This window comes from Rhinoderma darwinii, unplaced genomic scaffold (assembly GCF_050947455.1).
Source record: "Rhinoderma darwinii isolate aRhiDar2 unplaced genomic scaffold, aRhiDar2.hap1 Scaffold_422, whole genome shotgun sequence".
NCBI classification, from domain to species: Eukaryota; Metazoa; Chordata; class Amphibia; order Anura; family Rhinodermatidae; genus Rhinoderma; species Rhinoderma darwinii.
This window is the reverse complement of record NW_027463769.1, coordinates 181,664-194,054: the sequence shown is the minus strand read 5'-3', so window position 1 is coordinate 194,054 and position 12,391 is coordinate 181,664. Positions and strand designations below refer to the sequence as shown.

Genomic DNA, 12,391 nt, shown 5'->3' with positions numbered 1-12,391 from the left:
TGAGAGGGCAACACTGCAACAGCCGGCCGCCAGGCTGTCTTTTTTTTGCACAGCTAGTTGCCTCCAGGAGGCCACAAGAGGGAGACAAGGGACTGCAAAATGGAAAATAGGCATCCACCAACTTTACAGACAACTTCTCCTTGCTCCTACAACCTCCATCCTTGCACAGTTTGTTATTCTTCTAGGTAACATAGTAACAAATCCAAATTGCTGCTCTCTTTGTAGGCAAGCAAGGCTTTGTTGCAACTGCAATTCTTACTTCTTCTTGAAATGTAGGGACGACAGTACATTCCATCACATCCATCTAGTGTACACAGGTAGGTCCATTGTGGCGGGCAGGCGAGCGGGCGGGCTGCTTTATTGGCTGTTTGCTGTTCCCCTACTCCACTCCACTATTTGACTGTTGTGCTGCATCAATCAATCAATCAATCAATCAATCAATCAATCAATCAATCAATCAATCAATCAGTGGCTGGCTCAGGTGCAGCTCTTTAACTTACCTAAAAGGGAGGGCGGAGAGAAGACAAGGAAGGTGAATGAGGTGTTCCAATGTGAAATGCCGGAAACACAGAAACACAGACGACACACAACAATTGGTGGCAATCTATTCATTAATTGCATTTAATCAATGAGCTCATTATCACTCATGCATTGTCCAACAGGTGTTGAAATAATGGGATTAAAAGGGGAGATCCCTTCAGAAAGACAGAAACAATAGCAAAGACAAAAAACACTTTTGGAATCTGCTTTTAGTCAACACATAAGGAAAGGGTGCACCGGTCCTGGAAATACTGCAATACCAGGTCAATGCGTGGAGTGGACAGAGCAAGCTCTATTTCCATCTCCCTGTTCTAAAAATCCATTTAATATATGGTCCCCAGATAGGGGACGTATCAGATATTAAACTGATAAGAACAGATACTACACTTGATCTTAGCCAAAAGGCCGAGAAGCGATAACCCGAACGGGCCGCGCGTTGCCCGAGCCTGCCCGATACTGCTGTTCAGCCCTTGCAGCGATTCAGCCTACTTCTAGGCAATTCCATGGGGCCCTGCAGGCTCACACACTCACAGCTACACGGGAGGTGAATAAAGGCCGGAGAGGAAGCCAGACAGGATTTGCTTCTTTTGCTTGCACCACAATGCAGTGCTGAAAGAGGAGGAATCTACATAAAAACGCCTTCCTGGCAACGCCCAAATGCCCTGCTGCCATGCAGATAAACACTGGCAGCGGCAGCAAGTGCATGCCCACAGCCACCCCTTGTTCCTTCACACCTTGTATCAGCTGTAATCCAGTCCAGTCCAGTGCTGCCTGCTGAGCAGCACTGACCAACACTGCCTGGGCCCAGGCTTTTATCTCTGAGGCCCCATTATGATGTCAGAAAGCTGGCTCTGGAATCCTGAGGGCTCCACTATGACACGTGCAAAGTTCCGTCTGAACTTTATATAAGACGGTGAGGCTCAGTCAGTCACTCAGTGTTGCCTGAGAGGGCAACACTGCAACAGCCGGCCGCCAGGCTGTCTTTTTTTTGCACAGCTAGTTGCCTCCAGGAGGCCACAAGAGGGAGACAAGGGACTGCAAAATGGAAAATAGGCATCCACCAACTTTACAGACAACTTCTCCTTGCTCCTACAACCTCCATCCTTGCACAGTTTGTTATTCTTCTAGGTAACATAGTAACAAATCCAAATTGCTGCTCTCTTTGTAGGCAAGCAAGGCTTTGTTGCAACTGCAATTCTTACTTCTTCTTGAAATGTAGGGACGACAGTACATTCCATCACATCCATCTAGTGTACACAGGTAGGTCCATTGTGGCGGGCAGGCGAGCGGGCGGGCTGCTTTATTGGCTGTTTGCTGTTCCCCTACTCCACTCCACTATTTGACTGTTGTGCTGCATCAATCAATCAATCAATCAATCAATCAATCAATCAATCAATCAATCAATCAATCAATCAGTGGCTGGCTCAGGTGCAGCTCTTTAACTTACCTAAAAGGGAGGGCGGAGAGAAGACAAGGAAGGTGAATGAGGTGTTCCAATGTGAAATGCCGGAAACACAGAAACACAGACGACACACAACAAGAGGTGGCAATCTATTCATTAATTGCATTTAATCAATGAGCTCATTATCACTCATGCATTGTCCAACAGGTGTTGAAATAATGGGATTAAAAGGGGAGATCCCTTCAGAAAGACAGAAACAATAGCAAAGACAAAAAACACTTTTGGAATCTGCTTTTAGTCAACACATAAGGAAAGGGTGCACCGGTCCTGGAAATACTGCAATACCAGGTCAATGCGTGGAGTGGACAGAGCAAGCTCTATTTCCATCTCCCTGTTCTAAAAATCCATTTAATATATGGTCCCCAGATAGGGGACGTATCAGATATTAAACTGATAAGAACAGATACTACACTTGATCTTAGCCAAAAGGCCGAGAAGCGATAACCCGAACGGGCCGCGCGTTGCCCGAGCCTGCCCGATACTGCTGTTCAGCCCTTGCAGCGATTCAGCCTACTTCTAGGCAATTCCATGGGGCCCTGCAGGCTCACACACTCACAGCTACACGGGAGGTGAATAAAGGCCGGAGAGGAAGCCAGACAGGATTTGCTTCTTTTGCTTGCACCACAATGCAGTGCTGAAAGAGGAGGAATCTACATAAAAACGCCTTCCTGGCAACGCCCAAATGCCCTGCTGCCATGCAGATAAACACTGGCAGCGGCAGCAAGTGCATGCCCACAGCCACCCCTTGTTCCTTCACACCTTGTATCAGCTGTAATCCAGTCCAGTCCAGTGCTGCCTGCTGAGCAGCACTGACCAACACTGCCTGGGCCCAGGCTTTTATTTCTGAGGCCCCATTATGATGTCAGAAAGCTGGCTCTGGAATCCTGAGGGCTCCACTATGACACGTGCAAAGTTCCGTCTGAACTTTATATAAGACGGTGAGGCTCAGTCAGTCACTCAGTGTTGCCTGAGAGGGCAACACTGCAACAGCCGGCCGCCAGGCTGTCTTTTTTTTGCACAGCTAGTTGCCTCCAGGAGGCCACAAGAGGGAGACAAGGGACTGCAAAATGGAAAATAGGCATCCACCAACTTTACAGACAACTTCTCCTTGCTCCTACAACCTCCATCCTTGCACAGTTTGTTATTCTTCTAGGTAACATAGTAACAAATCCAAATTGCTGCTCTCTTTGTAGGCAAGCAAGGCTTTGTTGCAACTGCAATTCTTACTTCTTCTTGAAATGTAGGGACGACAGTACATTCCATCACATCCATCTAGTGTACACAGGTAGGTCCATTGTGGCGGGCAGGCGAGCGGGCGGGCTGCTTTATTGGCTGTTTGCTGTTCCCCTACTCCACTCCACTATTTGACTGTTGTGCTGCATCAATCAATCAATCAATCAATCAATCAATCAATCAATCAATCAATCAGTGGCTGGCTCAGGTGCAGCTCTTTAACTTACCTAAAAGGGAGGGCGGAGAGAAGACAAGGAAGGTGAATGAGGTGTTCCAATGTGAAATGCCGGAAACACAGAAACACAGACGACACACAACAAGAGGTGGCAATCTATTCATTAATTGCATTTAATCAATGAGCTCATTATCACTCATGCATTGTCCAACAGGTGTTGAAATAATGGGATTAAAAGGGGAGATCCCTTCAGAAAGACAGAAACAATAGCAAAGACAAAAAACACTTTTGGAATCTGCTTTTAGTCAACACATAAGGAAAGGGTGCACCGGTCCTGGAAATACTGCAATACCAGGTCAATGCGTGGAGTGGACAGAGCAAGCTCTATTTCCATCTCCCTGTTCTAAAAATCCATTTAATATATGGTCCCCAGATAGGGGACGTATCAGATATTAAACTGATAAGAACAGATACTACACTTGATCTTAGCCAAAAGGCCGAGAAGCGATAACCCGAACGGGCCGCGCGTTGCCCGAGCCTGCCCGATACTGCTGTTCAGCCCTTGCAGCGATTCAGCCTACTTCTAGGCAATTCCATGGGGCCCTGCAGGCTCACACACTCACAGCTACACGGGAGGTGAATAAAGGCCGGAGAGGAAGCCAGACAGGATTTGCTTCTTTTGCTTGCACCACAATGCAGTGCTGAAAGAGGAGGAATCTACATAAAAACGCCTTCCTGGCAACGCCCAAATGCCCTGCTGCCATGCAGATAAACACTGGCAGCGGCAGCAAGTGCATGCCCACAGCCACCCCTTGTTCCTTCACACCTTGTATCAGCTGTAATCCAGTCCAGTCCAGTGCTGCCTGCTGAGCAGCACTGACCAACACTGCCTGGGCCCAGGCTTTTATTTCTGAGGCCCCATTATGATGTCAGAAAGCTGGCTCTGGAATCCTGAGGGCTCCACTATGACACGTGCAAAGTTCCGTCTGAACTTTATATAAGACGGTGAGGCTCAGTCAGTCACTCAGTGTTGCCTGAGAGGGCAACACTGCAACAGCCGGCCGCCAGGCTGTCTTTTTTTTGCACAGCTAGTTGCCTCCAGGAGGCCACAAGAGGGAGACAAGGGACTGCAAAATGGAAAATAGGCATCCACCAACTTTACAGACAACTTCTCCTTGCTCCTACAACCTCCATCCTTGCACAGTTTGTTATTCTTCTAGGTAACATAGTAACAAATCCAAATTGCTGCTCTCTTTGTAGGCAAGCAAGGCTTTGTTGCAACTGCAATTCTTACTTCTTCTTGAAATGTAGGGACGACAGTACATTCCATCACATCCATCTAGTGTACACAGGTAGGTCCATTGTGGCGGGCAGGCGAGCGGGCGGGCTGCTTTATTGGCTGTTTGCTGTTCCCCTACTCCACTCCACTATTTGACTGTTGTGCTGCATCAATCAATCAATCAATCAATCAATCAATCAATCAATCAATCAATCAATCAATCAATCAATCAGTGGCTGGCTCAGGTGCAGCTCTTTAACTTACCTAAAAGGGAGGGCGGAGAGAAGACAAGGAAGGTGAATGAGGTGTTCCAATGTGAAATGCCGGAAACACAGAAACACAGACGACACACAACAAGAGGTGGCAATCTATTCATTAATTGCATTTAATCAATGAGCTCATTATCACTCATGCATTGTCCAACAGGTGTTGAAATAATGGGATTAAAAGGGGAGATCCCTTCAGAAAGACAGAAACAATAGCAAAGACAAAAAACACTTTTGGAATCTGCTTTTAGTCAACACATAAGGAAAGGGTGCACCGGTCCTGGAAATACTGCAATACCAGGTCAATGCGTGGAGTGGACAGAGCAAGCTCTATTTCCATCTCCCTGTTCTAAAAATCCATTTAATATATGGTCCCCAGATAGGGGACGTATCAGATATTAAACTGATAAGAACAGATACTACACTTGATCTTAGCCAAAAGGCCGAGAAGCGATAACCCGAACGGGCCGCGCGTTGCCCGAGCCTGCCCGATACTGCTGTTCAGCCCTTGCAGCGATTCAGCCTACTTCTAGGCAATTCCATGGGGCCCTGCAGGCTCACACACTCACAGCTACACGGGAGGTGAATAAAGGCCGGAGAGGAAGCCAGACAGGATTTGCTTCTTTTGCTTGCACCACAATGCAGTGCTGAAAGAGGAGGAATCTACATAAAAACGCCTTCCTGGCAACGCCCAAATGCCCTGCTGCCATGCAGATAAACACTGGCAGCGGCAGCAAGTGCATGCCCACAGCCACCCCTTGTTCCTTCACACCTTGTATCAGCTGTAATCCAGTCCAGTCCAGTGCTGCCTGCTGAGCAGCACTGACCAACACTGCCTGGGCCCAGGCTTTTATCTCTGAGGCCCCATTATGATGTCAGAAAGCTGGCTCTGGAATCCTGAGGGCTCCACTATGACACGTGCAAAGTTCCGTCTGAACTTTATATAAGACGGTGAGGCTCAGTCAGTCACTCAGTGTTGCCTGAGAGGGCAACACTGCAACAGCCGGCCGCCAGGCTGTCTTTTTTTTGCACAGCTAGTTGCCTCCAGGAGGCCACAAGAGGGAGACAAGGGACTGCAAAATGGAAAATAGGCATCCACCAACTTTACAGACAACTTCTCCTTGCTCCTACAACCTCCATCCTTGCACAGTTTGTTATTCTTCTAGGTAACATAGTAACAAATCCAAATTGCTGCTCTCTTTGTAGGCAAGCAAGGCTTTGTTGCAACTGCAATTCTTACTTCTTCTTGAAATGTAGGGACGACAGTACATTCCATCACATCCATCTAGTGTACACAGGTAGGTCCATTGTGGCGGGCAGGCGAGCGGGCGGGCTGCTTTATTGGCTGTTTGCTGTTCCCCTACTCCACTCCACTATTTGACTGTTGTGCTGCATCAATCAATCAATCAATCAATCAATCAATCAATCAATCAATCAATCAATCAATCAGTGGCTGGCTCAGGTGCAGCTCTTTAACTTACCTAAAAGGGAGGGCGGAGAGAAGACAAGGAAGGTGAATGAGGTGTTCCAATGTGAAATGCCGGAAACACAGAAACACAGACGACACACAACAAGAGGTGGCAATCTATTCATTAATTGCATTTAATCAATGAGCTCATTATCACTAATGCATTGTCCAACAGGTGTTGAAATAATGGGATTAAAAGGGGAGATCCCTTCAGAAAGACAGAAACAATAGCAAAGACAAAAAACACTTTTGGAATCTGCTTTTAGTCAACACATAAGGAAAGGGTGCACCGGTCCTGGAAATACTGCAATACCAGGTCAATGCGTGGAGTGGACAGAGCAAGCTCTATTTCCATCTCCCTGTTCTAAAAATCCATTTAATATATCGTCCCCAGATAGGGGACGTATCAGATATTAAACTGATAAGAACAGATACTACACTTGATCTTAGCCAAAAGGCCGAGAAGCGATAACCCGAATGGGCCGCGCGTTGCCCGAGCCTGCCCGATACTGCTGTTCAGCCCTTGCAGCGATTCAGCCTACTTCTAGGCAATTCCATGGGGCCCTGCAGGCTCACACACTCACAGCTACACGGGAGGTGAATAAAGGCCGGAGAGGAAGCCAGACAGGATTTGCTTCTTTTGCTTGCACCACAATGCAGTGCTGAAAGAGGAGGAATCTACATAAAAACGCCTTCCTGGCAACGCCCAAATGCCCTGCTGCCATGCAGATAAACACTGGCAGCGGCAGCAAGTGCATGCCCACAGCCACCCCTTGTTCCTTCACACCTTGTATCAGCTGTAATCCAGTCCAGTCCAGTGCTGCCTGCTGAGCAGCACTGACCAACACTGCCTGGGCCCAGGCTTTTATCTCTGAGGCCCCATTATGATGTCAGAAAGCTGGCTCTGGAATCCTGAGGGCTCCACTATGACACGTGCAAAGTTCCGTCTGAACTTTATATAAGACGGTGAGGCTCAGTCAGTCACTCAGTGTTGCCTGAGAGGGCAACACTGCAACAGCCGGCCGCCAGGCTGTCTTTTTTTTGCACAGCTAGTTGCCTCCAGGAGGCCACAAGAGGGAGACAAGGGACTGCAAAATGGAAAATAGGCATCCACCAACTTTACAGACAACTTCTCCTTGCTCCTACAACCTCCATCCTTGCACAGTTTGTTATTCTTCTAGGTAACATAGTAACAAATCCAAATTGCTGCTCTCTTTGTAGGCAAGCAAGGCTTTGTTGCAACTGCAATTCTTACTTCTTCTTGAAATGTAGGGACGACAGTACATTCCATCACATCCATCTAGTGTACACAGGTAGGTCCATTGTGGCGGGCAGGCGAGCGGGCGGGCTGCTTTATTGGCTGTTTGCTGTTCCCCTACTCCACTCCACTATTTGACTGTTGTGCTGCATCAATCAATCAATCAATCAATCAATCAATCAATCAATCAATCAATCAATCAATCAATCAGTGGCTGGCTCAGGTGCAGCTCTTTAACTTACCTAAAAGGGAGGGCGGAGAGAAGACAAGGAAGGTGAATGAGGTGTTCCAATGTGAAATGCCGGAAACACAGAAACACAGACGACACACAACAAGAGGTGGCAATCTATTCATTAATTGCATTTAATCAATGAGCTCATTATCACTCATGCATTGTCCAACAGGTGTTGAAATAATGGGATTAAAAGGGGAGATCCCTTCAGAAAGACAGAAACAATAGCAAAGACAAAAAACACTTTTGGAATCTGCTTTTAGTCAACACATAAGGAAAGGGTGCACCGGTCCTGGAAATACTGCAATACCAGGTCAATGCGTGGAGTGGACAGAGCAAGCTCTATTTCCATCTCCCTGTTCTAAAAATCCATTTAATATATGGTCCCCAGATAGGGGACGTATCAGATATTAAACTGATAAGAACAGATACTACACTTGATCTTAGCCAAAAGGCCGAGAAGCGATAACCCGAACGGGCCGCGCGTTGCCCGAGCCTGCCCGATACTGCTGTTCAGCCCTTGCAGCGATTCAGCCTACTTCTAGGCAATTCCATGGGGCCCTGCAGGCTCACACACTCACAGCTACACGGGAGGTGAATAAAGGCCGGAGAGGAAGCCAGACAGGATTTGCTTCTTTTGCTTGCACCACAATGCAGTGCTGAAAGAGGAGGAATCTACATAAAAACGCCTTCCTGGCAACGCCCAAATGCCCTGCTGCCATGCAGATAAACACTGGCAGCGGCAGCAAGTGCATGCCCACAGCCACCCCTTGTTCCTTCACACCTTGTATCAGCTGTAATCCAGTCCAGTCCAGTGCTGCCTGCTGAGCAGCACTGACCAACACTGCCTGGGCCCAGGCTTTTATCTCTGAGGCCCCATTATGATGTCAGAAAGCTGGCTCTGGAATCCTGAGGGCTCCACTATGACACGTGCAAAGTTCCGTCTGAACTTTATATAAGACGGTGAGGCTCAGTCAGTCACTCAGTGTTGCCTGAGAGGGCAACACTGCAACAGCCGGCCGCCAGGCTGTCTTTTTTTTGCACAGCTAGTTGCCTCCAGGAGGCCACAAGAGGGAGACAAGGGACTGCAAAATGGAAAATAGGCATCCACCAACTTTACAGACAACTTCTCCTTGCTCCTACAACCTCCATCCTTGCACAGTTTGTTATTCTTCTAGGTAACATAGTAACAAATCCAAATTGCTGCTCTCTTTGTAGGCAAGCAAGGCTTTGTTGCAACTGCAATTCTTACTTCTTCTTGAAATGTAGGGACGACAGTACATTCCATCACATCCATCTAGTGTACACAGGTAGGTCCATTGTGGCGGGCAGGCGAGCGGGCGGGCTGCTTTATTGGCTGTTTGCTGTTCCCCTACTCCACTCCACTATTTGACTGTTGTGCTGCATCAATCAATCAATCAATCAATCAATCAATCAATCAATCAATCAATCAATCAGTGGCTGGCTCAGGTGCAGCTCTTTAACTTACCTAAAAGGGAGGGCGGAGAGAAGACAAGGAAGGTGAATGAGGTGTTCCAATGTGAAATGCCGGAAACACAGAAACACAGACGACACACAACAAGAGGTGGCAATCTATTCATTAATTGCATTTAATCAATGAGCTCATTATCACTCATGCATTGTCCAACAGGTGTTGAAATAATGGGATTAAAAGGGGAGATCCCTTCAGAAAGACAGAAACAATAGCAAAGACAAAAAACACTTTTGGAATCTGCTTTTAGTCAACACATAAGGAAAGGGTGCACCGGTCCTGGAAATACTGCAATACCAGGTCAATGCGTGGAGTGGACAGAGCAAGCTCTATTTCCATCTCCCTGTTCTAAAAATCCATTTAATATATGGTCCCCAGATAGGGGACGTATCAGATATTAAACTGATAAGAACAGATACTACACTTGATCTTAGCCAAAAGGCCGAGAAGCGATAACCCGAACGGGCCGCGCGTTGCCCGAGCCTGCCCGATACTGCTGTTCAGCCCTTGCAGCGATTCAGCCTACTTCTAGGCAATTCCATGGGGCCCTGCAGGCTCACACACTCACAGCTACACGGGAGGTGAATAAAGGCCGGAGAGGAAGCCAGACAGGATTTGCTTCTTTTGCTTGCACCACAATGCAGTGCTGAAAGAGGAGGAATCTACATAAAAACGCCTTCCTGGCAACGCCCAAATGCCCTGCTGCCATGCAGATAAACACTGGCAGCGGCAGCAAGTGCATGCCCACAGCCACCCCTTGTTCCTTCACACCTTGTATCAGCTGTAATCCAGTCCAGTCCAGTGCTGCCTGCTGAGCAGCACTGACCAACACTGCCTGGGCCCAGGCTTTTATCTCTGAGGCCCCATTATGATGTCAGAAAGCTGGCTCTGGAATCCTGAGGGCTCCACTATGACACGTGCAAAGTTCCGTCTGAACTTTATATAAGACGGTGAGGCTCAGTCAGTCACTCAGTGTTGCCTGAGAGGGCAACACTGCAACAGCCGGCCGCCAGGCTGTCTTTTTTTTGCACAGCTAGTTGCCTCCAGGAGGCCACAAGAGGGAGACAAGGGACTGCAAAATGGAAAATAGGCATCCACCAACTTTACAGACAACTTCTCCTTGCTCCTACAACCTCCATCCTTGCACAGTTTGTTATTCTTCTAGGTAACATAGTAACAAATCCAAATTGCTGCTCTCTTTGTAGGCAAGCAAGGCTTTGTTGCAACTGCAATTCTTACTTCTTCTTGAAATGTAGGGACGACAGTACATTCCATCACATCCATCTAGTGTACACAGGTAGGTCCATTGTGGCGGGCAGGCGAGCGGGCGGGCTGCTTTATTGGCTGTTTGCTGTTCCCCTACTCCACTCCACTATTTGACTGTTGTGCTGCATCAATCAATCAATCAATCAATCAATCAATCAATCAATCAATCAATCAATCAATCAGTGGCTGGCTCAGGTGCAGCTCTTTAACTTACCTAAAAGGGAGGGCGGAGAGAAGACAAGGAAGGTGAATGAGGTGTTCCAATGTGAAATGCCGGAAACACAGAAACACAGACGACACACAACAAGAGGTGGCAATCTATTCATTAATTGCATTTAATCAATGAGCTCATTATCACTCATGCATTGTCCAACAGGTGTTGAAATAATGGGATTAAAAGGGGAGATCCCTTCAGAAAGACAGAAACAATAGCAAAGACAAAAAACACTTTTGGAATCTGCTTTTAGTCAACACATAAGGAAAGGGTGCACCGGTCCTGGAAATACTGCAATACCAGGTCAATGCGTGGAGTGGACAGAGCAAGCTCTATTTCCATCTCCCTGTTCTAAAAATCCATTTAATATATGGTCCCCAGATAGGGGACGTATCAGATATTAAACTGATAAGAACAGATACTACACTTGATCTTAGCCAAAAGGCCGAGAAGCGATAACCCGAACGGGCCGCGCGTTGCCCGAGCCTGCCCGATACTGCTGTTCAGCCCTTGCAGCGATTCAGCCTACTTCTAGGCAATTCCATGGGGCCCTGCAGGCTCACACACTCACAGCTACACGGGAGGTGAATAAAGGCCGGAGAGGAAGCCAGACAGGATTTGCTTCTTTTGCTTGCACCACAATGCAGTGCTGAAAGAGGAGGAATCTACATAAAAACGCCTTCCTGGCAACGCCCAAATGCCCTGCTGCCATGCAGATAAACACTGGCAGCGGCAGCAAGTGCATGCCCACAGCCACCCCTTGTTCCTTCACACCTTGTATCAGCTGTAATCCAGTCCAGTCCAGTGCTGCCTGCTGAGCAGCACTGACCAACACTGCCTGGGCCCAGGCTTTTATCTCTGAGGCCCCATTATGATGTCAGAAAGCTGGCTCTGGAATCCTGAGGGCTCCACTATGACACGTGCAAAGTTCCGTCTGAACTTTATATAAGACGGTGAGGCTCAGTCAGTCACTCAGTGTTGCCTGAGAGGGCAACACTGCAACAGCCGGCCGCCAGGCTGTCTTTTTTTTGCACAGCTAGTTGCCTCCAGGAGGCCACAAGAGGGAGACAAGGGACTGCAAAATGGAAAATAGGCATCCACCAACTTTACAGACAACTTCTCCTTGCTCCTACAACCTCCATCCTTGCACAGTTTGTTATTCTTCTAGGTAACATAGTAACAAATCCAAATTGCTGCTCTCTTTGTAGGCAAGCAAGGCTTTGTTGCAACTGCAATTCTTACTTCTTCTTGAAATGTAGGGACGACAGTACATTCCATCACATCCATCTAGTGTACACAGGTAGGTCCATTGTGGCGGGCAGGCGAGCGGGCGGGCTGCTTTATTGGCTGTTTGCTGTTCCCCTACTCCACTCCACTATTTGACTGTTATGCTGCATCAATCAATCAATCAATCAATCAATCAATCAATCAATCAATCAATCAATCAATCAATCAGTGGCTGGCTCAGGTGCAGCTCTTTAACTTACCTAAAAGGGAGGGCGGAGA

At 47.6% G+C, this 12,391-nt stretch overlaps 8 non-coding genes across 8 annotated transcripts; all 8 read right to left on the bottom strand.

Annotated features, from left to right (window-relative positions):
* Positions 1-766: 766 nt before the first annotated feature.
* LOC142710161 (U2 spliceosomal RNA) lies at positions 767-957 on the bottom strand. Its single transcript, XR_012869263.1, has one exon. It is a non-coding gene; the product is annotated as a U2 spliceosomal RNA (small nuclear RNA).
* Positions 958-2,253: 1,296 nt separating this feature from the next.
* On the bottom strand, positions 2,254-2,444 carry LOC142710160 (U2 spliceosomal RNA). The gene has a single exon (XR_012869262.1). It is a non-coding gene; the product is annotated as a U2 spliceosomal RNA (small nuclear RNA).
* Positions 2,445-3,728: 1,284 nt separating this feature from the next.
* Positions 3,729-3,919, bottom strand: LOC142710158 (U2 spliceosomal RNA). The gene has a single exon (XR_012869261.1). It is a non-coding gene; the product is annotated as a U2 spliceosomal RNA (small nuclear RNA).
* Positions 3,920-5,219: 1,300 nt separating this feature from the next.
* On the bottom strand, positions 5,220-5,410 carry LOC142710157 (U2 spliceosomal RNA). Its single transcript, XR_012869260.1, has one exon. It is a non-coding gene; the product is annotated as a U2 spliceosomal RNA (small nuclear RNA).
* Positions 5,411-6,702: 1,292 nt separating this feature from the next.
* LOC142710185 (U2 spliceosomal RNA) lies at positions 6,703-6,893 on the bottom strand. The gene has a single exon (XR_012869284.1). It is a non-coding gene; the product is annotated as a U2 spliceosomal RNA (small nuclear RNA).
* A 1,296-nt stretch (positions 6,894-8,189) lies between these two features.
* LOC142710156 (U2 spliceosomal RNA) lies at positions 8,190-8,380 on the bottom strand. The gene has a single exon (XR_012869259.1). It is a non-coding gene; the product is annotated as a U2 spliceosomal RNA (small nuclear RNA).
* A 1,288-nt stretch (positions 8,381-9,668) lies between these two features.
* LOC142710155 (U2 spliceosomal RNA) lies at positions 9,669-9,859 on the bottom strand. The gene has a single exon (XR_012869258.1). It is a non-coding gene; the product is annotated as a U2 spliceosomal RNA (small nuclear RNA).
* A 1,292-nt stretch (positions 9,860-11,151) lies between these two features.
* LOC142710154 (U2 spliceosomal RNA) lies at positions 11,152-11,342 on the bottom strand. The gene has a single exon (XR_012869257.1). It is a non-coding gene; the product is annotated as a U2 spliceosomal RNA (small nuclear RNA).
* Positions 11,343-12,391: the final 1,049 nt, after the last annotated feature.